General features: G+C 39.0%; 1 protein-coding gene across 4 annotated transcripts in view; it reads left to right on the forward strand.

Moving 5' to 3' along the window:
- The window catches only part of zfhx3b (zinc finger homeobox 3b), a 533,557-nt gene that overhangs the window by 116,918 nt on the left and 389,345 nt on the right, over positions 1-27,294 (forward strand). For 3 of the 4 annotated variants that reach the window (XM_057852651.1, XM_057853147.1, XM_057853219.1), the window contains exon 2: positions 19,847-19,969. The gene's annotated coding sequence lies outside the window, so the exon portion shown is untranslated. The remainder of the gene's footprint in view (positions 1-19,846; positions 19,970-27,294) is intronic. The other variant, XM_057852735.1, reaches the window with a different exon arrangement.

A 27,294-nucleotide genomic window follows, 5' to 3' on the forward strand; every position in this document is an offset into this window, starting at 1 on the left:
CACAAATAACAGACATTAATAATCCGTTTAGTCCTTTATTCAAAGTTTATATGGACTGATTGAACGCATACACGCACGCACATAAGCCTTGACTTGTGTGCGTGACATAACGTGGGTGTGTTAATTTGCCCCGTCTCGGCCATGTAAGCAATACTGAAATATTGCTCATTCAGCGCATAGAATTAAAATCCGAAAATTGTCTGGCTTATCCTTTTCATTGATTTTTTTCATGACCATGTTCAAGCCCGCTTCGTGCATGAAAGAAGAGTTCAAGCTACAAGCTAATGCACAGCAACATCGCTCCCGTCCTGCCTGCCGTTTTCTCTTTGCTGATGTCATTGCTGCATGAATTCCGATTTGGGAGATTTGAAAGTTCAGGCCGCCAGCCACATTCTGGAAAAATGTGGCCCAGATTGGATTTAGACCACATACGAAAGTGACCCAGATCGGATTTGAAATGGTCCAGTTCTGTGCTACTTGTCACGTTCGGACCGTCAAGTTAATGCCTCGCTCGAGTCGGAAAAACACGAAAAAATCGGATTCATGCATTAAGACCTGTAGTATGAATGTAGCCTTAGGCTAGGTTCAAATGTGTAAAAAAACATACCCAGGAGTCAATAAAACAGAGTGAATACTCATCACAGCATATTGCGCTGTTGATAACAAAGAAGCCGAACTTTTAACTGCACGTCCGCCGCACATCTGCACGCGCACGCACGTACACACGAACGTGAGGCGATAAATCACAGCAGGAAAATTACAGCCTTCATTTTCATTTATCGTGTGATAAATCGAATTATTGCATATTGCGACAGGCCTAGCTGCTGGCCACAGTCAGGTATTATTTATTTATTTTTTTACCTAGCAGCATGAGTTGAACATGATATTTACTCTCGGTCCTTTCCTCATTGCGTCCCGAAGACTGCACTGACTGTGTTTTATTTCCGCTTTACCTGGTATAATTCAGTAATCGGAATTTTGATGTTTTTGAATCATTCTCGAATCTTCCACGACTGAATCGCGAATAATATAAGATTCGGAAATTTCGCACATCGCTATTAATTAATGTGTCCCACCACTTAGTTTGAAAGTAATAACGGTGTCTTTCTTCTACCACTTTAAACCAAGCTGCAATTTACTGTGGTGGCATCGCTGGGTTTACTGTACCACCACAGTAAGTCGTTTTTCTCGTGTTCCAAATAAGGGGCAAAGTCTGGGGAAGCCCTGAAAGTGTTTTAATGATGAATATTGCCACAGGAGGTTGTCCATTCTGAGCAATCTTCCTTAGAGCCCCGTTCTAAACCTGTCCAATTTCACCATTAAAATAAACCTGTTTAAAGACTGGTGCAAACTTTGGATTTGGACTGTGATCACACCATCATTTTATAACAATTGTATGGTGGGTTAATTTCTTGTACCACATTCATTAAAGCGTTTGTTCAGAATTTTTAAAATTAGGCTTAATCTTCGAGTTAACGGGTGTTTAATTAGTTGGCGGAGGTTATTTCAACAAATCTTGTGCAGTTTTCAAATAATTTATTTGTTTTAGGGCTCTGGAGCGGCTAAGCTAGCGCGAGTCAATGGCACCTTCCTAGCATGCCAATAAAAAACGATACAGATCTACGAACAAATCCAACATAATCGGATAAATTCAAAATACTGATCATCGTTTCAAAACACCCATGCGGCCAAAACAATGTCACAACAAACTGCCATAATTCATTTCATTCTGCAGGTCTATTTTTTTAGATGCGTAATACGACCACAATAGAGAGGAGTGTTTCAGCCACTCGTGTTCATGCTGCATTCGAGGAAGTTGGGAAGTCGGACTTTTTCCGCTCGGATTGTACGAGTGGTGACCTCAGAGCGTCCCAAGCGAATGTAAACAGAAAAGATGGCTGATCCCGACAAGTTGTTTATTTTGGCCTCCAGCAAACCTGCCTTCTCGTAAATGATCAAATAGTGGACGCGTTCCAATTCATACTGCAATTATGGACATGATATGGTAAGTTTTACTAACTTATGTCCTAAAAATTATAGCCAGCACTATTGATTGCATGGGTCATCGATGATTTACATGAGTGTATATGTTGTTGTTGTTTTTTTTGCCATGCTAAGATGGCCTAATTGACATGTGCTAGCTTAGCCACTCCGTAGCCCTGAAACTAACAAATAACTACCAAACTACACGGAATTTGTTGAAATCAACTCCACCGACTAATTAAACCCTCGCTAACTCGAAGATACAGCCTGATTTCAAAAGTCCTCAACTTCCCCTTTAAATCGTAATCTCACTGTCAAAATGTATGACGTCTGGGACAAACCCTCTGCTACCACGGAAGTCCCACTTCGACTCGTGATTTTTTTGAAGGGGTTAACAATGTTCGTTTCTCAGAGCTGATCGGAAGTGCAGACAAGCTGCTGTGTTTATTGAAAACTTGAACACACAGTTGAATATTGATCACAGTCTAGTTTTGTGAGGAAGAGACGAGCGCGTTATACCTGCCCAAATACCCCATACTGTATATGTGATTCGCAGATGGGAAAAGTGCTTGTAATGGCTCCCTGAACAGTGAAATGTGGGGAGCAAATGAAGGCCAGCTATGGCTATGGGTGATGACATCAAAGGTTTGTTCTGTTAGTATTTTCTGATTGTCCCAAAACACAGGACACAACAATTATTAAAGTTTATTCACATAATTCATTGCACATTTTAACCTAGGTCTCTCACTCTTGTCACTTTAAAATCAGTCTACCACAAACTCTCCTTTTAGATTAAATGTCTATCTGTCATCATAGCATGCTGTCCAAATGGAACATTTATCAATTCAGGCGCAATAGCTATCACGTCGGCATCCAACTTGCGCACAGTTACGCTAACACAACGATTTGGATGGTTGACAGCGAACTGTGCCATGCCAAGTAAAGGTGCACCGATAAATCTGTTGGCCAATCAATTGGGGTCCATTTAATGAATTCTGGAGGATTGGTTATTTGGTGATCTCTCAAAAAATCTGGATCAGTAAAAATCGAGATCGACAGGTCAGATTTTTCAAAAATCAGAGATTGGTGAGTGTCCAAAAAATTGTGATCGATGAACCCTTACTGTCTTGGGTGAAAAGCACTTGAGGTCACAATCTTTTGCATGCAATTGAGTAATTCATTGTTATTTCAACTGATGAATACCCGATATCTAATAACTGTGAGATAAAGGAAAAGGAAATAGTATAAGAAGCCATGCTAAATAAAAGCACCTTAATATCAATTTTTAAAACGATACGAAAAACTCCCAAATGACATCAAATTAATTTTCACTGGGAGGGCTTGCAGCGATCATTCAACACACATCGTCGATGGCATCCAATGTGTTAAAGAGCATTGTATATTCCCTATGGGACAAATACTTAAACAGAACTCTTATTTCTGGATACAGCTTGACTTCATAATCATATTCCCGTCTCCCTTCATTGGTCAGTGGGCTGTAAGCTCAGCTCAGTCAGAGGTGACCGTATATAAATATTCTATTTTTTTTATTTTGAGGAGGGGCATGCTGATGAAAGGTTGATTGATATGGTGTCAAGGGCTCCGTGATGGATTAAATTGTGTGTGCCGACTTTGCGGCCCTGGCCAGTCATGGCTGTTGCCGCCTTGTCCGCCAGCCACCGCTGCGGCAGCTTTACGAAAATTTGATTTTCGCAGCACAGAAACACATGGCAGACCCTTTCTCTCCGCTGCCTGACTTCCATTTAGTTTGAGAGTGCACAAGTGATTCTTTATTGGATGAAATCTGCGCCGGATTGGATAAAGTGTTTGAGCGCTGAGCCATCTATCACTATCACGCCCCAGCTCCAGTTTCATTTTAAAAGAAAAGAATGAAAGCAGGAAAAAAAAACATAAGAAGAAAAACAGACAGCCATAGGATGTTGGAGATTTGAAAATTAACTGTGGCAAGGAGGAAAAACGATCTATCCACCAACCACTAAGCCTGTTTCCTCTGTTGGAGTATACCAAGCTTTTCTCTGTGGAGACGTCTTCAAGACTCACTTCTCTCATGATGACTGCTGAGCACTCCAGCTCTCACCTGTTCAAACACTATATATAGGAACAACCTGACCAAAGAGATGTTGCGTCCTTGAACACAACCTCCATGGTTAACCCTTTATTGGGCACTTGTTTAACTCATAGGATGCTATTGACAGCGCTAGACATTCAAGCCATAAGATTTGCAGTGATCATTCACTGCCAGCCTCTCTGTCAGAAGCACTCAAGCATGAGCATACCTAGCTAATCCTCTCGTTTTTTTTTTTTTTTTAAATGGACATCTCTTGTTGTCAGTGGATTCAATACCATTTAAAAAAAACCCAACAAATTAGGGGATATTATTGGCGGTTATAAGCACAATATACAGTGTATCACAAAAATGAGTACACCGCTCGCATTTCTGCAGATATTTAAGTATATCTTTTCATGGGACAACACTGACAAAATGACACTTTGACACAATGAAAAGTAGTCTGTGTGCAGCGTATATAATAGAGTTAATTTATTTCCCCCTCAAAATATAGCCATTAATATCTAAACCCCTGGCAACAAAAGTGAGTACACCCCTTAGAAACGACGTACATCACTAAATGTCCAAATTGAGTACTGCTTGTCATTTTCCCTCCAAAATGTCATGTGACCCCGTAACAGGAGTGCTGTCAGCATTGCTGCAGAGATTGAAGAGGTGGGGGTCAGCCTGTTAGTGCTCAGACCATACGCCGAACTCTACATCAAATTGGTGTGCATGGCTGTCACCCCAGGAGGAAGCCTCTTCTGAAGACTGTACACAAGCAAGCCCACCCGTCTCATCAGACCATAGGACATGGTTCCAGAAATCCCTGTGCTTTGTTGAAATGTCTTCAGCAAACTGTTTGCAGGGTGTCTTGTGTATGGTCTGAGCACTAACAGGCTGACCCCCACCTCTTTAATCTCTGCAGCAATGCTGACAGCACTCCTGTAACGAGTCACATGAGATTTTGGAGGGGAAATGACAAGCAGTACTCAATTTGGACATTTAGGGATGTGCGTAGTTTCTAAGGGGTGTACTCACTTTTGTTGCCAGGGGTTTGGATATTAATGGCTATATTTTGAGTTATTTTGTTTTTGAGTTATTTTTTAGGAGAAAATAAAATAACTCTATTATAAAAGCTGCACACAGGCTACTTTTTATTGTGTCAAAGTGTCATTTTGTCAGTGTTGTCCCATGAAAAGATATACTTAAATACCTGCAGAAATGCAAGGGGTGTACTCACTTTTGTGATACACTGTACCAGAGGTTGCGCTAGACTTTTTCGTTGTCTGTCATTTTGACTGACAGGGTCATAAAAATCCGGTCATAATCTATTTTTACCAGTCACTTAAATTTTTAAAATGATGATAGTGACATTGTGGTGACCCTTTGTTTGGCATAATTCACCTTCCGTACTTGTGTGTCCATTTGGCCGAGCGCGTTACCGGCTACGACACGTGACAGAGACACTTAAGAGCCGCGCGCGTTCCGGCTTGAATAGAGAGTTCACAGAGAGCAGCAGAGCTACAGCGGCTGGACACAGCAATTCTAGCTAACAAGACTCTTAACATTGCATACCGCTTCAACATATTCAATAGTATTTAGTTTTCATTCATTTTAAATTAATATTTTGTCCGAACAAGCTTAACAGAGAATCCACACCGTGCCATCACACATCAAGCAGATGAATATGTAACTTTTTCTCCACAGTGACAAAAACAGCTGACTGTGGCCCCAGTAGGTAGGCTACATATGGAACAATGAAATTAACAGTTCACCTGCTGTGGCCTGAACGCTGTCTCACACCTTCCTCCTGGTGCGCATGGACTTGAATTGCGTGCTCGCTTGTGCACTCCCTGTTTTTTCACCTCTTTTATCAACACCATCGTCGTTTTGGGGCTTTTTGAAGAAACTTCGGACACTCAGTTGCATTTTTCAGAGTAAGGCCAACGACGTCATGCATCAAGAGAGACAATAGCTAATTAATATGCTCACTCGCCACCCTGTGGTCTGGGGTGTAAATTGCAACCTGTCAAAATGACAGATGGACTTCAGTTTTTTCCGTCACCGTTTTAAAAAATCGGTCAACGACTGAAAATATTCGGTTAACGCGACCCCTGCACTGTACATACATACATACATACATACATACATACAGTATATATACATACAGTACCTACATATGTCTTTATGAAGTTAGAATTTTCTAAATTATTGAAAAATCACTTGGATTAATATACAGTGGTAGTCTGTAAAACAAGACTTGACCGATAAAAAATGCTTCTCAATCATGTTCCCACTTGCATCTGCCTAACCTACCTTGATCTGAGCCTGTCAATTAGTGAGACTTGTTTGCTCACATCTGACCAATACAGTTTCATTTATTTTTTAACATCATCCGTTATATTCACCTACCCCTCCATTAGCGGCTCCCTATAAGAACCAAATGGCCGTGAATTTACCTCACGGCAGTACAGACGAGCGCATCAGAAGGAAGCGAGAGTAGATAAAAGATCCGGGCCTGCAAAACGAAGTAAAATTTGTGAGACTCTGATGCATTTCATTTGGCCCTCTATAATTCATTTGGAAATGCATCTTGGATGATGTAAATCTGTTCAGAGGCGCCCCCTATTCCGAGCCTTTACCCTCAAATGTCTCTGCGGTCGGAGTGTCCTGAGGCGCTTTGGACCGGGCAGCCCTCCCCCTTCTCCCAGCCTTAATAAATCATCACGGAGCAGAGCTGCACTTATCAAGCTGGTCGGAGACCTCTAACGAGCGTGGGGAGCACAACTGCGCTGCCCCAGAAATATTTTATTAAGAGCGTATTTTAACACACACTACTTAGGATGTATGACCACATGGTGAGCCCTGTGGATCATATCTGCATCACAAATAAGCAAGTCGGAAACCACAAAACGCACGCGAGATCAGAACGCGGTATCTGCTGGCCAAAGAGGAGCGCCCTCCGTGGAGCACTTGCATTATTTCCGGGATCTTGATGGGTCCTTGGGGCCATGGGACCTTTGACCTTATGCTAAGGTTATGATGGCCCTTCACAGTAGAGAAAAATCACAATCTCAGGTCATCCTCCTGAATAATGATGCCTTAGGTATTCACGGCCTCTCTGTTTTATGTAGTTTAAATTGACTAACTGCAATGCTCATTTTTAGAATGAGTTACAAATTTAAGCCTTTATAAGGCAAGTAACTATTTTTGGTCTCCTATACCAGTACAGTGGTGCAAATAAGTATTTAGTCAGTTCTCCTACTTGAAAAGATTAGAGAGGCCTGTAATTGTCAACATGGGTAAACCTCAACCATGAGAGATAGAATGTGGGGAAAAAAACAGAAAATCACATTGTTTGATTTTTAAAGAATTTATTTCCAAATTAGAGTGGTAAATAAGTATTTGGTCACCTACAAACAAGCAAGATTTCTGGCTGTCAAAGAGGTCTAACTTCTTCTAACGAGGTCTAACAAGGCTCCACTCGTTACCTGTATTAATGGCACCTGTTTTAACTCATTATCGGTATAAAAGACACCTGTCCACAACTTCAGTCAGCCACACTCCAAACTCCACTATGGCCAAGACCAAAGAGCTGTCGAAGGACACCAGAGACAAAATTGTAGATCTGCACCAGGCTGGGAAGACTGAATCTACAATAGGTAAAATGCTTGGTGTAAAGAAATCAACTGTGGGAGCAATTATTAGAAAATGGAAGCCATACAAGACCACTGATAATCTTCCTCGATCTGGGGCTCATGCAAGATCTCACCCCGTGGCGTCAAAATGATAACAAGAACGGTGAGCAAAAATCCCAGAACCACACGGGGGGACCTAGTGAATGACCTTCAGAGAGCTGGTACCACAGTAACAAAGGCTACTATCAGTAACACAATGCGCATCCAGGGACTCAAATCCTGCACTGCCAGGCGTGTCCCCATGCTGAAGGGAGTACACGTCCAGGCCCGTCTACGGTTCGCTAGAAAGCATTTGGATGATCCAGAAGAGGACTGGGAGAATGTGTTATGGTCAGATGAAACCAAAATAGAAGTTTTTGGTAGAAACACAGGTTCTCCTGTTTGGAGGAGAAAGAATACTGGATTGCATCCGAAGAACACCATACCCACTGAGAAGCATGGGACTGGAAGCATCATGCTTTGGGGCTGTTTTTCTGCAAAGGGACCAGGACAGTGCAGTGATCTGTGTAAAGGAAAAAATTAATGGGGCCATGTATCGAGAGATTTTGAGTGAAAATCTCCTTCCATCAACAAGGGCATTGAAGATGAGACGTGGCTGGGTCTTTCAGCATGACAATGATCCCAAACACACAGCCAGGGCAACAAAGGAGTGGCTTCGTAAGAAGCATTTCAAGGTCCTCGAGTAGCCTAGCCAGTCTCCAGATCCCAACCGCATAGAAAATCTGTGGAGGGAGTTGAAAGTCAGTGTTGCCCAACGACAGCCCCAAAACATCACTTCTCTAGAGGAGATCTGCATCGAGGAATGGGCCAAAATACCATTAACAGTGTGTGCTTGTGAAGAGTTACAGAAAACGTTTGGCCTCCGTTATTGCCAACAAAGGGTACATAACAAAGTGTTGAGATGAACTTTTGGTATTGACCAAATACTTATTTTTCATCATGATTTGAAAATAAATTATTTAAAAATCAAACAATGTGATTTTCTGTTTTTTTCCCCACATTCCGTCTGTCATGGTTAAGGTTTACCCATGTTGACAATTACAGGCCTCTCTAATATTTTCAGGTGGGAGAACTTGCACAATTACGGGTTGATTAAATACTTATTTTCCCCACTGTATGTATGCAAACAAAGAAACATAACCTCATAAAGACCTGGGGTCCCCATACATGGTTATATGGTTTTGGGGCACATAGACCATTTGGTATACACGTGTGATCCACATATGTGGACGCCCGAGCTCGAAATTCTGAATTAAAAAAACGTTCCTAAAATCTAAATGAATACATTTAAAATGAATTTAAACAAAAATACACTTTGGTTATGGCGTCCAATAACATTCAAAAGCTAACTTATTTGCGTGTTTATTTGTTCGAATAGAATAGAATAGAATAGAATAGAATAGAATAGAATAGAATAGAATAGAATAGAATAGAATAGAATAGAATAGAATAGAATAGAATAGAATAGAATAGAATAGAATGGGCTTTATTGCTATTGTCAACAACGAAATGAACATTGTGAGTCACAAAATTTGACGTGGCACTCCCGTACAAACATATAGAATGATTGAAAGAAAGAAAAATGGGAAAATATATACTCTATGGCTTATAAATAGGTGATTACAGCTGGCTTAGACTGAAATATGTGCAACAAGAGAAATACTGCAATGAGGTCCTAAGTTAGCAGCAACATTTTTGCAACAATAAGAAAATATTAATAAAATTTTCCTATAGTTTTAAATTTGTGCATTATTAAGGGTTAACATTAGTTTTTCAGTGAACCCAAAGGATTGTGTTATGGTGGACAACATCTCTTTGGTCAGGTCCTTCTTATATTTGGCATCTGAGGTGTCCTGTAATGCTTTCGCAGCATTCTTTACACACAAAGTACTAAAGATTAGACAGACTGTGTGCAACTCCAGATTAACAATTGCTACACTAAATGCCTCCCAAAATGTCCCCCACGTCAATCTTAGACAGTTTAGCCTCTTGGACTATGCCACTTTCACAGAAATTGTGTCAAAATTAAAGCCCACAACATGCTGCCTTTACATCCTTCCTTCAAACTTTTTCAAAACTGTTTTTCATTGCATAGCCCCAGACATATTTCAGATTATAAATACTTCTCTCCAAACAGGAGAGTTTCCACAGACTTTAAAAACTGCAGTAATAAAACCTCACCTAAAAAAACCTAATCTGGATGCCTCAACCATTAGCAATTACAGGCCAATATCAAATCTGACATTCCTGGGGAAAATTATCGGAAGGGTTGTGTTCGAACAGATCCAGACTTTTATGATGCAAAACAATCTTTTTAACTCATTTCAGTCTGGATTTCGGCCACAACACAGCACCGAGACCGTGCTTATCAAAGTCCTAAATGATATTCGTCGGAATACCGATGCAGGCAAATCATCTGTTCTGTTACTATTGGATCTCAGCGCCGCATTCGACACGGTTGATCACAACATACTACTCAGCAGATTGGAACAGTGGGTAGGGCTTACTGACACTATTCTTCAGTGGTTCACATCCTACTTACATGATAGGGATTTCTTCGTGTCAGTCGGAAACTATCAGTCAGAACGAACCAAATTCACGTGTGGAGTCCCTCAAGGGTCAATTCTTGGACCACTCTTATTTAGCATCTATATGCTTTCCTTAGCTCAGATAATGGAACAGTATGACATCTCCTATCACGCCTATGCAGATGACACACAACTGTACATTTCTGTGTCCCCACATGATTATAGTCCCTTAGTCTCTCTGAGTAAATGCATTCATCAAATCAATGAATAGATGTGCCAGAATTTTCTCCAGTTAAATGTGGAGAAGACAGAGGTGATCATTTTTGGGCCAAAAAAGGAAAGGTCAAAGATAAGCAGGCAACTTAGCACAATGTCACTTCCAGCTACAAATCAAGTCAGAAACCTTGGCGTAATTATTGACTCAGACCTAAAATTTGATGGCCATCTAAAGTCCGTCACTAAATCCGCTTATTACCACCTAAAAAATATAACCAGAATTAAGGGGCTTCTGACTCAACAAGACATGGAAAAACTTATGCATGCATTCATTTTCAGCAGATTGGACTATTGCAACGGTATATTTACGGGTCTTGATGAAAAATCAGTCAGGAAGCTGCAGCTAGTACAGAATGCTGCAGCCAGAGTCCTCACAAATACAAGGAAGCTGGACCACATTACACCGGGTTTGAAATCGCTACACTGGCTTCCAGTGAGTCAAAGGATAGACTATAAAATACTACTGCTCGTCTACAAAACACTTAATGGCCTTGGACCAAAATACATGCTTGACTTGTTAGATTCCTATGAGACATCTAGACCCCTAAGGTCGTCTGGAACGGGTCTTCTGCATATTCAAAGAACAAGAACCAAGCAGGGTGAGGCAGCATTTAGTTATTATGCTCCTCACCTCTGGAACAAGTTACCTGAACGTCTGAAGTATGCTCAAACTGTTAGCTCTTTTAAATCAGGGCTAAAAACGCTTTTGTTTAGCACTGCATATCCATAACTGTCTATATAGTTCAATCTACCTGCTTTCTATTCCTCTTGTGCTTATCTCCATTGCTGATTTCAATTATTATTAGTAGTAGTAGTTTTTGTTATAGTTTTGTTTTATTTTTATTTATTTATTTTTATTCTATTTGTGATTAAATGCAATCTTTTGTCTTGATTTTTACGTTGTATTGATTTAAATGTGATTTTTATGATCTTCATGTGATGTAAAGCACTTTGAATTGCCTTCTGTTGAATTGTGCTATATAAATAAATTTGCCTTGCCTTGCCTTGCCTTATATATGGTCAACAAATGAAGAATAAGTGTAGTGGCCTGTCAGGCTCATAAAGCTTTGTGGGAAATCTTACATTGGTTGCCATTGACAACTCTGAACGGCTAATCTAATTTGACTGAAAGGGAAAGGCAGGGATCAAATGATCACTGCTATCCTTTCTCAGTCAAAATGGATTGAAAGTCTATTGCTGTCAGAGAATGAGTGCCCTATAAAGGGTTAAAGTGCATGTGACACGAAAAAGCATGTTTATTTCATAATACACGCGGTATTTTATGCTCCTGAATGATATGGAACGCTTGGATGTGTGTGGAACCGATCGCTATATTTATTTAGTTTTTTGAATTCCGCGCCATGAAAATGAGTGACTTCCGGCTTTGGTCTTGCATTGAGGAGGAAGGCGCTGTGACGCGTACGGGTGAAGGTGTCCTCTTCACTAAACAGCCGTATTGTTGTGTATGAGGACTAAGGATTCAGCTGATTTTGCGGATTAATACGTTTATTTTTCGCATCACGCCAGCCAAACGGCTGCAGAAAAATCCTGCTTTATGAGGGAGAGGCGTGTGCGCCTTTTTGGAGTTTCAAAAGGTTCCCATTCACTGTGGATATTGGCCAAAACAAGCCCTACTACTGTGGGACCATCGGACTTACGAGGAATTGAGTAAACATTTTGTTTTGTATTATGTCAAATACGAATACAGCGATTACAAAGTAAACACTACGAACGAACTGTAAATTGCTCTCCGCCGGGTGGTTTGCTAATCCGCGAAGACAAACGACAACCCAGTCGTCATGTCAAATAATCTGGGCTAATATTGTGTGATTTTCCGCTTCGAAGACTTTGAAACATCATACAGTTCGGGTTAGCATGTCGGCTAGCTGTCACGCCTCTTGGTTTGTTTACATTCTCCGAAGCCGGGGAAGGGAAATGACATATGTCCGATTTAGGTGTCATAAAATATCGTTCGGGAGGTGCGACAGTAAAGGTGAAGTCGGCAGTTTTGACCATTATGGAGTAATTTTGCCATGTCGTCCTGAATAAGTGCATTTTTATTATTTCATATTCCATTTAGCACAAGACTGTTATTTGTCATGACCGTGCCATTTATTCAGCAATTGGGAAAAATACTTGGATAAAAATAATATTCTGTAAAAATATTGAAGTAAAGCGACAGAAACAATGACATTTTGCCGCTCTCTTCGTCGCGTTTTCCTCGTTGTGAATAGTTCCCCCTCGACGGGCTCACTGGTCCTTCTCAAGCCATTTATTTAGCTAGTGGGGGAAAATACTTGGATAAAAAGAATATCCTGTAAAAATATTGGAGTAGAGAGACTGAAACAATGACATTTTGCGGCTCTCTTCGTCGCGTTTTCCTCGTTCTGAATATTCCCCCTCAATGGGCTGAATAGTAAAACCGATGAGCCCAGTCTCCCGCTGACATCTTCCACCTGTTGGGGACGCTAGAGCCCTATAATGGTAGGCGTGGCTAACCGGCAGATTAAAAGACTAATTTCTCGTCATTTGCGCTTTGCTAAATTGTTGTAATAATAATAATGCCATTTAAGACTTTTTTCTCCTGTCGTATGCTCTTTAAACATTTGCACTAACTTTTAAAGAGAAAGATCTTGTATGAATTTTACTGTGTGATTTTGTTCACTCTGACAGCTTTTTCAAATTAGGCTTTGTGTTTTTGATTGACAGCTCCCTTCTGTATTATGTTGATGAACACACCATCACCAGGGCTCTAAAATTAAAATAGAAAGAAAAAAAAGCTTTAGCTCTTGTATCCCCCCCACCTCGAGAATGAATGAGTTCTGGCAAAAGCTGGTGCATATGCAGGTACAATGAAGAAGAGAAATGTGATATCACAGGTGGAAGGCCTCTTCTGTGCACATAGAATATCATTAAAATGCCCTGCATTCAGCATTAAATTCACTATTCAGTTGTAGCTGACCTTGGAAAAAGTAAATGGTTAATGTCTCATTTGTCAAAATATGGTGGAATTTCACTTAAACCAACAAACAAAAGTAAGGATGAACAAGGACTCGCATACAATGACAATAAAAGGTAAAAAGTTTTTTTTTCTTTTTTTTTTACGCTCCTTTCAAGTTCCCAACCTCCGAGAGAGGGTTTGAGACAAGAAAAATGACGAGGCTGTTTCTTCTGATGCTTACCCCGGTGCAGAAACACAGAATTGATTAAAGATGACTAAAATCCAAAAGGCACCAAGATAGGTACTACTTCCCTTTCCTCATCTCTTCAACTTTTATTTTTAATGGAAAATCTTCCCTCTGCTCGTTTACCCCGAAACAGAGTGATATAAATGTTTTAAAATTCAACTTAAAAATAAAAAGGTGGAAGAAAATGGAACGGAACAGGGGAAAGCTGGGTAATGCGAGTGAGATTTTAACCTCAATAATTTATTAGGCAGTCCTTCAATCCACCTTTTCTCTCTCTGTTGATCACATTTGATGAAGCTAGGTCAAAGTTGGGCTGTATTGCTGTATTACAATCAATCAATCAATCAATCAATCAATCAATCAATCAATCAATCAATCAATCAATCAATCAATCAATCAATCAATCAATCAATCAATCAACAAGGGAAAGGGTTGAACTAGACTAGCTCTAAGAAGACTGGCCAACATTTTTTCTTCCATTTTCTGTTGCATGACTATTTTTCTAACTGACTTCGTACAGTTTTGGTCGCTAATTTCAAATCTGCCATCAGTTTATATTAGTAGGGTTGGGCATCATTTAAAATTGAACGATTCCGGTTCCGATACCGGTTCCATGTTTCGATTCCGGTTCCGAACGATTCTCGATTCCGATTCTTATAAGAGGCAGGGTCAAAAAAAAAAAAAAAAAAAAAAGAGGCAGGGTAAAAAAAATTACATTTTAAAAATGTAATAGTATATATTAATATCTTCTAGATTTTTCTTTAATTATATGAATATAAAATAAATTTTTATGATTATTGTTTTATTATTTATTATTATTTATTATTAACACAATATGAAATTGATAAATTATATGAACTTCTCACAGGGCTATTTTTAACTTGTATATGGCAGAAAACACAGACAAGACTGAAAAAGCAGTTTCTGCTCTTGGACAAAACATCTGTTGTGTTTGATAGAACTACATGTCTATATGTTGCCATAGCAGATTCATGGCGTATTAAGCCCCCAAACTATTTTTGATTAGTCTGTTTTACCCTGGAAACCCCCGTTTACAGACGTCGCGGAACCGCTTTTGTTTCAACCCAGCCATATAACGAAGGTAATTAATTGTTCTCTTATTCAAAATGTCTGTCATTTTTGACTTAGAATCATTAATTGAGGTCTAATATGTCATTTAAAAATAAAAAACGACTTTAAAAAATTATTCACTCGCATATTTTAAACTTTTAAACATATGACGTCACAATAAAAAAATGGTGTCTGTAAAAAAAGTCAGGATATCGGACTATCGCTTAATTGTATTTTTTTTGTTACTGTCGCATTTTCTCTGATATGTTAGGTGATAAATAATCGATCCAAACAAAGAAAAATTGGAAAAAAAAAAACCCAAACGTTTAAAAGGGTAAATACAGTATATGAAAAAGAAAATCTCGACCACTCATTGATGTCTGTGATTTCTGCATCGCGACCCTTGTTATATTGCCATGTTTCACCCATAAAATCCCCCCAAAATCTGACTGTGGCCATTCACAGCTGTGTCTTGACACTCGGTGATACATGCTACAAGGAGTTTTTGGATCGAAACAAGGTAAGTATGTGATAATATCTCGTTAAACCCATGGCTTCTGTAATTCTGATCTCGTGTGCTCTCACCTCCAGATAGAGTTTTTCCGGTTTTATTATTATTATTTTTTTTTAAATGCTCTCCTGTTCAAAATTTTTCTTCCCCCATTAATTTGTGATTTTAAGCTTTCCAATGATGTATCACACATGCATATCGGACAATTTTGAAATTTGGCCAAATTGGGGTTCTCAGAGCCGAACTTCAAGTCACCTGAGTGTTTTCCGCCATATAGATATCAGTCTTTGAATTTGAATGTGATGAATTTTCTTTTCACTGGAGTGCACTATCACAAAGATGTATATTTTTCAAAAGCTCACGGCAAAAACATTTACTCATATTCTTTTGCCATACATGTACCTTAGCTGGGAGCTACAACAAAGCATTACTATACTGCAAATTCTTTTATTGTTATAATTTGATGTACATGAGGCAAAATAATAATCCTTATTTGTAAAAAACAATTCTGTTGTGTTTACACTACAGACACATGCAATGTTTATGTGGTGACAATACCAGTTAGGCCAATGAGTGGCACTGTAGGAGTGTACGTATATTGCGGAGAAGAAGAGATGAGAGTGTCTGGCAAGGATGCTATGTGATATGATGCTATGTTTTCACTGCTATGAGTTCATTAAAAGTAATCAAATGCTTTATATGGCTGTATCTTTCTAAATAAGCAACACAACAGATTCTAAAACAAAAATCCTTTTAATACTGTGGAGGCATATACCAGTACTGCTTTAAAATGGCGGCTGTTTACTAGCGCATCATTTCGCATCTAGTTCTCTTTACATAATCTAACGCCGCCGAGTCTGTCATTTTGCATGTAGTTCTATATACATGATATCGACCATAGCCCGACTTAATAATACGATTTATTCATCTATTTCATTTATTTATTTATTCATCCATCCATCCATCCATCCATCCATCCATCCATCCATCCATCCATCCATCCATCCATCCATCCATCCATCCATCCATCCATCCATCCATCCATCCATCCATCCATCCATCATCCGTCCGTCCGTCCGTCCGTCCGTCCGTTCATCCATCCATCCATCCATCCATCCATCCATCCATCCATCCACTGCTTAATCCGGGGTAAGGGTTAGCTGCTGGGACAGCAGAAAACAGATGTAATGTATTGTTTTTCTTATCTGGTTCTGATGGCGCAACGTGTCAAATACGTAGCGCTCAGCTAGCTATGCACATAGCACTTGCATTCCAAGAAGCCGGTCGTACATAATTGGGTCGTGCAGCCACCTTTACATGACATAGTTGTGTTGCAAATGTTGCACTGAGCTGCACTTTTTTTTTTTTTAAAGTTACGCCAAACGTTTGAGCGCCGCCTCACCGTGTCCATGGTTGTAATCAAGTTGCAATGCACAAACAGCACGTCCTGTGGCTTCTTCTTCGTGGTTTTCGACAGCAATTTTTTCCCGCTCGGCGGTCAGGGCATCCAAACATGGAATCGAAATGTAAAAATTTGAACGGAAATTAGAACTGGAGTGTTAGAACTGGGTCCCATCGATACTCGATGTTTGATGCCCAACCCTATATATTAGTACTATTATATAGAGATTCCTCATCCAGTATATTGTCATCCAATACCAGTTGTCTTTCGCATCGTTATGTACAGTACATCTTTTCTGAATCATTGTCAATATTAGCTTGTCATCGCAGAAAGATGATAACTGGGATTTTTTTTCTCCCGTGATGATTGACTTATTTTTCAAACGTGTCACTTGGTGTGGGATGGAATGGGCATAATACCCTTTGAGTATTTTTGTGCTTTAAACGTTAGAAAAATAGCAATTTAGTAACCTCTGATTTTAAAAGCTATTACACACTAGGTTCCCTTCTGCGCCTGTTCTCATTAGGGTGGAACATATTCCAACTGATTTGAAGCCTAAGGCAGAGTGCATCCTCTTGGTTGCTAGTCAATCACAGAACCCAGGTAAACATTTAGAAATGTAAGTCTTTAATTGGCCTAACTTGAGTGATTCTAGCAATGTGTGTGTGGTGGAAACACATATAAGCACTGACAGTTATTTCTGAAAAATCTTTGAATTGTATGAACAGTGGTCATGAATCAAGAAGAGGGAAGGAAGAGGGCTTTGCACGTCTGCTGTCTGACAGCCCTCTGATGTCCTTTTAAGTTGTGGCCCAGAATGCTCAGCAACATAGCCGGTCAAACCCACAAACCACCCCCCCAGGGCTCTGCAAGGGGCTCTCCCTCTTTTGAGGTTCCACCACTCGGTCACGGCTCCTTTCCACCCCAGTGATCACACACACGCTCTGTGGTCAACGCTAGCATGTTGACACTATGTTTGAGGAAGTCTTCTGTGATAATTCCCCAGTATTGATCAGGTATCCGTGATGATAGCTGCTGGGAATGTGACCTGAATGCAATGGGAAGGCCACTACAGGATAGTGGTTCGTGCGGTGGGGTTGAGCATGTCACAGCCCAAGGTTCACAAAAGGTGAAGTTTACTCCTCACCATCTGTAGTACTGAGAGTCAAGTTCAGCCAGAGGGTCTATGGGGGAATGGAGGTCTAGGTGCCGTGTCCATCTGGATCAGTCTGCATACCGGGCAAGGCAGGCTGAGACAGCCAGGAGAAGATGGCTGAATGGGGACGCTTGATTTGGGAAATGTGATTTCTCTAAGCTGTAGAGAACTCAACCGCAGGCCTTTATATTTGCTTAATGCAATGCAAATTGATTTTCAACATCATCATTGCTGCCTATATCTCCCCGGTCTCATGTTTATTTGACTTGTAATGGACGGTTGCAGTCAAATATTTCATTAAAATCAGAAAATTAGGCTGAAATAAGTGATGGTAAATCCAGGCATCTCAAATGCATGCACAGTGGCGCCTGACGATGCAATATTTAATTGAAACTAAAAAAAAAAAAAAAAAATTCATGCCATATTTCCCTCTTGAAATGAATAGAAATATGTTCCAATCACCTACTCCCCCCTAAAAAACTTTTTCTTTATTTATTTATTTATTTATTTATTTTTAAATAAGAAAATATTCAGTAATATAACATAAATCAATAATACAATAGCATTTTATTCTGGAAAAATAAGATCCTTGATTGGCATAATTAACTCATTCACTGCCATTGATGGTGACCGACAGCCAATCCATTTCAACTGGGGTGGCTGGCATTGAATAATCATGTTTCTCTGCCATTGGCAGCGATAGACGTCCAATCCCATTTAATTGGGGGGCCGTCAGCAATCGAACGATTGCTGCCAACCCTCCCAGTCAAATGAGATTGGACATCTATCGCCGCCAATGAGTTTTAAATAAAGCATTAAACCTTTTTTTCTCCTTTTGTATCAAATAGTCTGAACCCTTTCTAGTTCTATCATGGTGTAATTTGGTTTCCATTCCATATATGCACCACACTGCCCTCTATAATCTGGGCGATTATTGACTAATACCTGAATAGAATGCTGCAAAAATTATCAACCTTATTTGTACGCATGTCAAACGTAAACCAAGCTTGACAGTAATATTTTGGGCAGAGGATAAAGAATATATGCTTGATTATCATATTGTTTTAGTGTACTTGTCCCGCTGCTTACTTCAAATATTTTTCCTGAAGGGTTTTCACAATGCAACATATGTATATTTTAGTTTTGTTAGCTCCTCTGTGGTTGGTTTTGGAAATAGTGAATCGTTTCTGTTTCGTTTTTTTGTTGTTGTTGTTGAAAGATTTGTACACCGCAGCGTTTGCCAAATTCCAGCTCCTATATCATTTCGCTCCCAGATCAAAGCTACAAATCATTTGAACGACTGCTTGTTTCTTTTAAATGCATCACCCTCATTGACGTTTTAAGATTTTCTGACTGCTGATTTTTTTGCTATCAGATAAATGGCAGGTGTTTGTATTTGTTTTTAAGGCATTCATAAGATTAGCCTGCACCAGTTCCCCTGAAACGTTCCGAGGCCATGCAGGCTCACTCCCACCACTCATATGAATCTCTTTTTTAGTCTTTTGTTTGTAATCACTGTTCTGGGCCCTTCTCCCTACCAGACTTTTGACCTTTTTTTATTTGCTTGTCCGTGCTCAGCCGACACACATTAGTCGTACGTGAGCAGATGTCCTTGCAGTTGTCAGTGAATGCAAATGAGGGCCTCCATCCGCCAGGATGATGACATTCAAACATGCGGCACACTTTTCATTCCTCTTTTTGTGTTAGCACAAATGCTAACAGAGATTATGTGACATGTACGCGTGTGCATGTGATGGTGCGTGCGACCGGCCAGCATCCCCAGGCGACACAAAGCACGGCGCTCTCCAGACAGTTCCCCCCCTTTTCGCCGCAGAGGCCTCAGCTTGTGCGATCAATCTCACGTAGGCCAGTCATGGTGCACTCGGGCCCACCGCTGGATCTGACTCACTCTCTTTGCTCCTCTCTTCTCCCGCTCACCTCCATCCACCGACCGTGGGACAGTAGGACTGCTGCCTCACGAGAGAGGACGTAGCAGCCAGCAGCGTCCTTCCGGGAGGATAATTAACACGAGGTACCACCGGGTTGCCAGAAGGTCTGACCCCGCCGCCAATTTGCTGCAAACAGGTATGTGAGGCGCTATCGCTCTCTCTCTTTTCTTTTTTTTTTTTCTTTAAATGATATCCAACAACTGTATTTTGCTGACTGACTGATTTGCTGACCACCACACACACTTTTTCCACTCTCCACCCTCGCTCTCTTTTCTCTCTCTCTCTCTCTCTCTCTCTCTCTCTCTCTCTCTCTCTCTCACGCAACCCCCCCCCCCCCCCACACACACACACTCTGAAAGAGGCAGGCTACTGTGCAACTTTTAATAGTGTTTGCTTGAGCAGGGAAAGCTCTTGATCTACATTGTGTGGGTTTGCTGGTTTACAGGTGTAGACTTAGAGAGACATGTTTGGTGCTCTGAGGTGGCAAATGTCATGTTTTTGAAGTACAAGTGGGTTGTCTTTACTGCTTTGGGCTGTACCGGGTGCTTGCGCACCTCTGATCGACTCTCTCAAAGGTTACCGCGTTTCTCTCTTCTGTGATTTTTGTGTATTTGATGTGCGATTCCTTGCTGAGAAAAGAAAGGGCGGGGGGTGGAAAGCAATGTGTGAACAAGCGCGATGATTGCAAGGCAGTTAAATCTGTCTGACGGCTTTTCAACATTTTTGCTGCATTGTACCCTGAGGTGATTGCTGAAATTTTGCAAACATATTTGACGAGGTATGGTGACCCAGCATAAGGGCTGTAAATGTCAATGTTTATGTAAGAGTTTCTAATGATTTTGTAACTCTAAAAGCACAATTTCTCAAGTCAGGTGTCATGAACCCTTTTGAAACCTGGACCTACTTTTTGGATATTGATTGACGCGAAAGGCTACGAGTTTGATGCACGCACACTCCTAAAAAGGCAGATTTGCTGAAATTGTCTTTGTTATTTTTTAATTGTTCTTGTATGCATATTAGTGCTGTCAACGTTAAAACTTACTAATTGTGACATTAATATATTGCTAGTTTCTGTAAAGATACTGATCAAGTTAGGGATAAATATCAATTTGCAACACTATTTCTATATACCTTTGGTATTGTTAACTTTTTAAATGATCACTTCAGCAGAATTTCTAAAAAAAAAAAAAAAAAATCACATTGACCCATGTCAGAAGAGCTATTTCTAACAGACACACGGTCTACTCGTGGTCCTTGGGGGCTTTCAACAATTTAGGTGACACCCAGGACTTGAATATTTGGGTGGGGGGTTATCTAAACTAGTTTCTCGATTCAAACTTAACCTGGAGGAATGAGAATCTTTGCTGAGATCAAGAGTGGCTGCTTTTCTGTTTTTAAAAATGCTAGACCGCAAGTTAAAACTGCCAACTTTGCATTTTGATTTTTATATTTGTTTGTTGATTGTGTGCATTAACTTACTAGACATGCATGTTAGACACAAAATCTTATAGACAAGCTTTTCCTTTGCAAAGAGAATGTCCTGTTCTGATTGACACTGTGAGTGTCCTGTATGTTCATTAAGCTATACAACTGCGCCACATCTTTTTCAAAAGGCAACTCCACAGAAATCAAATACTCGAAACAGCTGCAAAGTTCAAAGTACCGTTTGGTTTCCAAGCGGTCATTTCATGCTCTCTGACAGGCTCGCGTTCCGCCTGCATGTGGCTCCTTCGCGGATTGGTAAAAAAGGAAAAGGCGTTTCCTGGAAATGCCACTCTCATTTTTCCATGAGGAGGATATTTTTTTAAAGGGTCAGCACTGGAATTCTTTGCAAGTTCTGCCCTATAGGAAGCATCAGGAGGGTTACACTTTTTACAAATGTGCTTAAAACTGCCCTCATGGAAGGTGTTGTCTCACTTAAATCCATTTCCTTTTATTAGATGAAGCTAAGTGGCCCATTTGGAACTTGTTCTAAACTTGATTTACATGTTCGTATCTCTGCCAAGCAGGATGTTAATGGCTGACAAATTAACCCCTGCAGCATTATCTTACAAATGGCCTGCAGCATATGATAACCTATAATCAATATCAGCAATTACATGTCAGGAGGAGGCCGCTGGCCATGACCCGGCACTCGCGAAGAGACCTTCTAAAGGAAACTGGATCTCTTCCTCCAGCGAGTGCTTGCAGGATGTCTCGCCCCTCTGATGTCATTACACACACCTGGGACCACCTAGCATCATCTCTCTCCTCCATCAGCGCCTCACCCTTATCTGTCATCAATCGTCATTTCAAAACAATTAACATTCATTTTAATGTTAAATAGCTCCTCATTAGACAATACACACATTTTTGGTTTATGATAGAATGAATTGGCATTTTAATTTCCAAATACGGTACATTCAACATGTGTGATTTATTATATGCTATAGTACTTTTGTTTCGCATTTGTGCTAGTGTTATTTCAATTAAAAGTAATGTGAATATACTCTGTTGTTTTGCATGGACAAATAGCATTTTAAATTTTACAAGAGATTCATTTGAACATCATTAAAGTAATGACTCCTTTATTGTCTTAATTCACTTGTATTGTTATCACTGTTATGTTAAGCAGCAAATCGAAAATATGATATATTAAGTATTAAAAACAAATAAGCATTTTGGTGCAGACAACCTGCTTGCATTGTTTGCTTAATTTTTTGCATTGTTTTCATAATTTAAAAAAGTCTTACTAATTTAACTGGTTCTTTTAGGCCCGGCTATTGTTATTCTTTTGAATACAGTATGATAATCCACAAAGGTTGAATCTACGTAACTGGAGTATTTATTCTGTTAGATTGAATTTGTTTGTTTTTCTTCATTATTCAACAAAACAAAACACACACAAAAAAAATAATAAATACTGAGTTTTCAGTCTAGTTGCTAATCAATAATTAATTGAAGTATGAATTGTGACCACTTCATTTAAACGCAAATGAGACAACAGGGCCTTTGTAATTGTTGCTTTAAATCACGAAGGTTTTTGTTTTTTAAATTTAAAATGTATATAATTTTGATTATATCCATTTTACGTTTTGTGTAATTATGAAACATAAATGTCTATCTAAATTGGCAATTAAAATGATTGAAGATCATTTAATTATAATACAAATAACAATTTAAAAATGTAAATTCTTGTTACAATGCTTTCAAAAGGGGACTGCGTGTCTAAGAAGAGCTGCCTTTTACAGTCACTGACTGCAGAGACCTTGAACTTCACTGGTGTGGGCTTGAGGGGGTGGTAAAGGGGTTAAAGAAGGTAGGGGTCTGGCCGATGGGCGGTCAGCTGAGAGCCATATGCCTCCATGTGGCTGCTGTAAAGTCGCAATCACTCGTCTGCACACATGCTGCACTCGGTGTTTTTTTTATTCACAAATTTGACCATTTACATCTTTTTTTTTTTTTTTTTTTTTAAATCATCTCTTTTGCCAGTTTCAATGAAGTCAAAAGTAAAACATTTACTTAATTTGACTGGTCTGCAACACATCTTTCCAGGCTTATAGTTATGTACTTACTGTTTAAAAATAAAAGTAACGTGTAAAGATTGGAAGCATGTTGAGGCCCATTTCTCGTCAGGCTGCACTTGTAGTTTTTCTTGACTGGGTTTGGTTTCACAAATGCTGATTGATTGTTGATCAAAGGGGCTTCATTGCAGTAGATACACTTACATCCTGCATCGATGTTTCTATTTGCGTTGCTACACGGATCACTTTTGGCTGTGTAAGGCCTCTAGATTACATGTGGCTATTAAGATGATGTCATGACTGCTCCTCCTAAAAAAGGAACTTTGTTGTTTGTGCTTCATTTTTGACAAGTATATTTTTTTTATTTTGTAATTATTAACCCTTTATAGGGTGCTTATTTAAATCATTGGCTGCCATTGACGGCGCTAGACGTCCAATCCATTTCGACTGCGAGAAGGTAGCAGCGAAAAAATAGTTGCCAAAAAAGGATTAGACGTCTCGCACCGTCAGTGGCATTGAACGAAAAGCAATCACAGTCAGTCCTGCAAGTTTACATTCACTGGATGTCTTTTGTTTTCATTGGCAGGAATGAGTTGATTTTTTTCCTCTTTTTTTTTCTTTTTTTTTCTTCATTTTAATCAACTTTAGTTTTTTATCAGGGGCCATAACCAGAGTGGTTTTGTTTTTATTCTTTTAAATTTTGTCTTGCTAACATTTTATTAATTCATAATGTTATTTATTTATAACAGATTACATAAAAAGTAATTATTATTAACGAAAAATATTTATGTAATTGAGACCTGGCGTCCACATATCTGGATATCAGATTTTGGGTCATGTTTAGGCCATACTTGCATACCAAATGTTAATATTGTGGCGTAGGTGATCCAAAATATGATGTCCGCATATAGGTGAACGCCAGGTATTTAAAGGTTTTTGTTTTGTTTTAGTTACTAAAAATAGTTACTTGTTTTATAAAGGGTTAATACTATAATTTCTTAACTGAAGAATTACCGAGCAACCTAAATTGGAATTAATTAAGGTTTAAAGTTTAAAGAAACGTGGTTTAAACTTTAACCACAAAGCTCAATCATTTAATTAAAATAAGTTAATTTTAATAAAGACTTGCATTGACAAAATGGTCTAAATTAGCTGTTGTAGCTTAAAAAGAACAAATAGTAAATATGCATCTGCAAAGCCTCTGCAGCGACACTAATATGTTAATAATGCAAATCTTGTTTTTCTTCCGATGCTGTTATAACGAAATTAATAAGAGCAATGCGATCGAATCGTGTTTCCCTCCCATTCTCATCTGTCAGCCTGTTGCCACAATCACCCTAATTATTCCCTCATGCAAACAAGTGTCCTAATAGAATACGATGAATGCTAAACGGACGGAATAAACATGTCACTCCCAATCGACTCGCTTGCCAAATTCCTCCACTGCCCCCCCCTTGTCTGCAGCAGGCCAATTAACGCAGCCTATTAATCCGCTATGATGCCCAATTAGCCCCCATTAGATTCTGAAGGGTGGGCGGAAGCTTGGCAAGGGAGGGGGTGGCACTAATTGAAAAAACACACAGGCGCCTATGTGTATGTGTTAGGTGGTGTTTGAGATCAGGCTGTGCGTGCATGCAGGCGGCATTCACATTCAAATGAGAGGGGACACGTTTTGGCACGGACGCACGCGTCGACCTCCCCGAGGCGCCTTTTGTCACACGCGCGCTTCTGTGTGTATGTGTGGCACCACTGCACATACAATAATCCCTTTATAGGGCAACACACTATTTTTGGTTATTACAAAAAAACTTAAATCTGTAAGGATCTTGCGTCCACGTCATTTAGGCCACAAATTAACATTTGCTATTTAAGTATGGTCTACATGACCAATTATAATTACCATTATTTTTTAGTAAATATTATTTACATAATGAATAAATATATAATACATTAATAAAACCTTAATACAAAAAAATTAAATAAATAAAAATAAATTAAAATGAATAATAATAATTAAAAAAAAAAAAAAAACACGCTGGTTTGGTCACCAATAACACCCTAACCCTTTTTAAAGGTATTAACTCATTGCCTGCCATGCTTTGGCAATGATAGACGTAAATTTAATTTAAACTGCTAGGACTGGTTATACTCATGTCTTAATGCAGGTGACGACGCTACCAATCCATCTTGACTGGGTGTGTGGGATTGGACGTCTATCGCCGTCAATGGCTGCCAATGGGTTAAAATAAATTTTCAAAAAGGGTTAACCATGCGGCCCTCCTATGTTTTACTGTCTTAAAAAACCGACAAGAACACAATCCGTGCGCGCACCTGCCACATTGTCGCGCGTGCGCGTGGGTTTCTATTCGTGGGTGTGTGACCATGCGTGTCACATTTGAGGCGCCTTTCCTGCGGCATTTGTCTCGTTCCTCTCGTGACCTAAATACGCGTTTTATTGCCCACGCTGCCCATTTGAATCGCATCCTAAATAAAAGCTCTAAGGAAAAAAAAATCTCATAATCTCGCTGGTTTTCTTTTGATGAGAGTTATGTGAACATGATAAGGAGACGTCGATGAGAAGCTCTTCTATACCTGGCCGCCTGCAAGAAGGCGCCCTGTGTGATAGTCTGCCTTGTAATGTAATATTAATGCATGCAGAGCTTGTTTCATATCAGGCGAAAATCTCTCCCAAATTGTCCTCCACAGGGACCCACTTAGTGGGAGGCGCATATAGCAATGATCAGTCTTTTTAGCTTGCATATGAAAGCTATCACTCCACTTTATACTGTAAGTGACAAGCATTTGAAAAGCTTAGCTGCTATATAGGCCGCAAGCGTGTTCTCTTTAAAGAAAAATCTGCACAAAAATTGGTACGACTTTTCTCTCTGCACTGCTGAGAAAAGCAAGAGGGCATAAAAGATGTACCTAAATTTCACGTGATTTAAATTTTTTTTTTTTTTTTTTTGGTTAATTGGGATAGTAATGACTCAAGGTAACACTAATCTGTGTTTAAAACATAGAAAATAATTATTCATCAATTTTTGATCCAAGAAAATAACAATTATTATTTTTAATGGCCTTTATAAATATAAAAATAAGCATAACTTTTTCCATTATACTGTATCCAAAGTTAATCCATATATTCTTGCATTTGAAAAACTGTTTAAAACAACACATAATTTACATTTATTATATGCATAAAATATTATGATCTCTACTGCAGTTTAATTTTCATCTCAGAGCAATTTATGGAACTGAGGAGGAACATAATTGCATATGTATCCATACACTTGTGCAGTATTTTTGTATATTTACTGTATATACACATTAATATATTTGTCATACATACGTTATTACATATATTTGTGTGTTTATATATATATATATATATATATATATATATATATATATATATATATATATATATATATATATATATATATATATATATATATGGGTGTGGGTGTGTGTGCTGATATATGAATTTGCCCGTATAGATATGTGTGTATAGATATGATGTATATGCATATTTTACATCCATGGAAATGTGTGCCATATATATATATATATATATATATATATATATATATATATATATATATATATATATATATATATATATATATATATATATATATATATATATATAAAATAAAGAGATATATAGCACATATATTTACATATACCTTGTATATGCAAGTGTATATAAAATGTCGTATTCCATGTATGTAAAATATGCAAATACATATATATATATATATATTTGCTCATATATGTGCATATACCTTGTATATGCAAATGTATATAAAATGTAGAATCGTGTAGTTTGTGTGTATGTGCATATTTAAGTGTGTGAGTACTTTATATTGTAATATATTTTTTTTGCTAGCTGTCACTCACACATTCATATTGCATTAGCACTGGCCTGATAGACATTTGGAAAAACAAAAATAAAACA

This window comes from Corythoichthys intestinalis, chromosome 1 (genome assembly GCF_030265065.1).
Source record: "Corythoichthys intestinalis isolate RoL2023-P3 chromosome 1, ASM3026506v1, whole genome shotgun sequence".
NCBI classification, from domain to species: Eukaryota; Metazoa; Chordata; class Actinopteri; order Syngnathiformes; family Syngnathidae; genus Corythoichthys; species Corythoichthys intestinalis.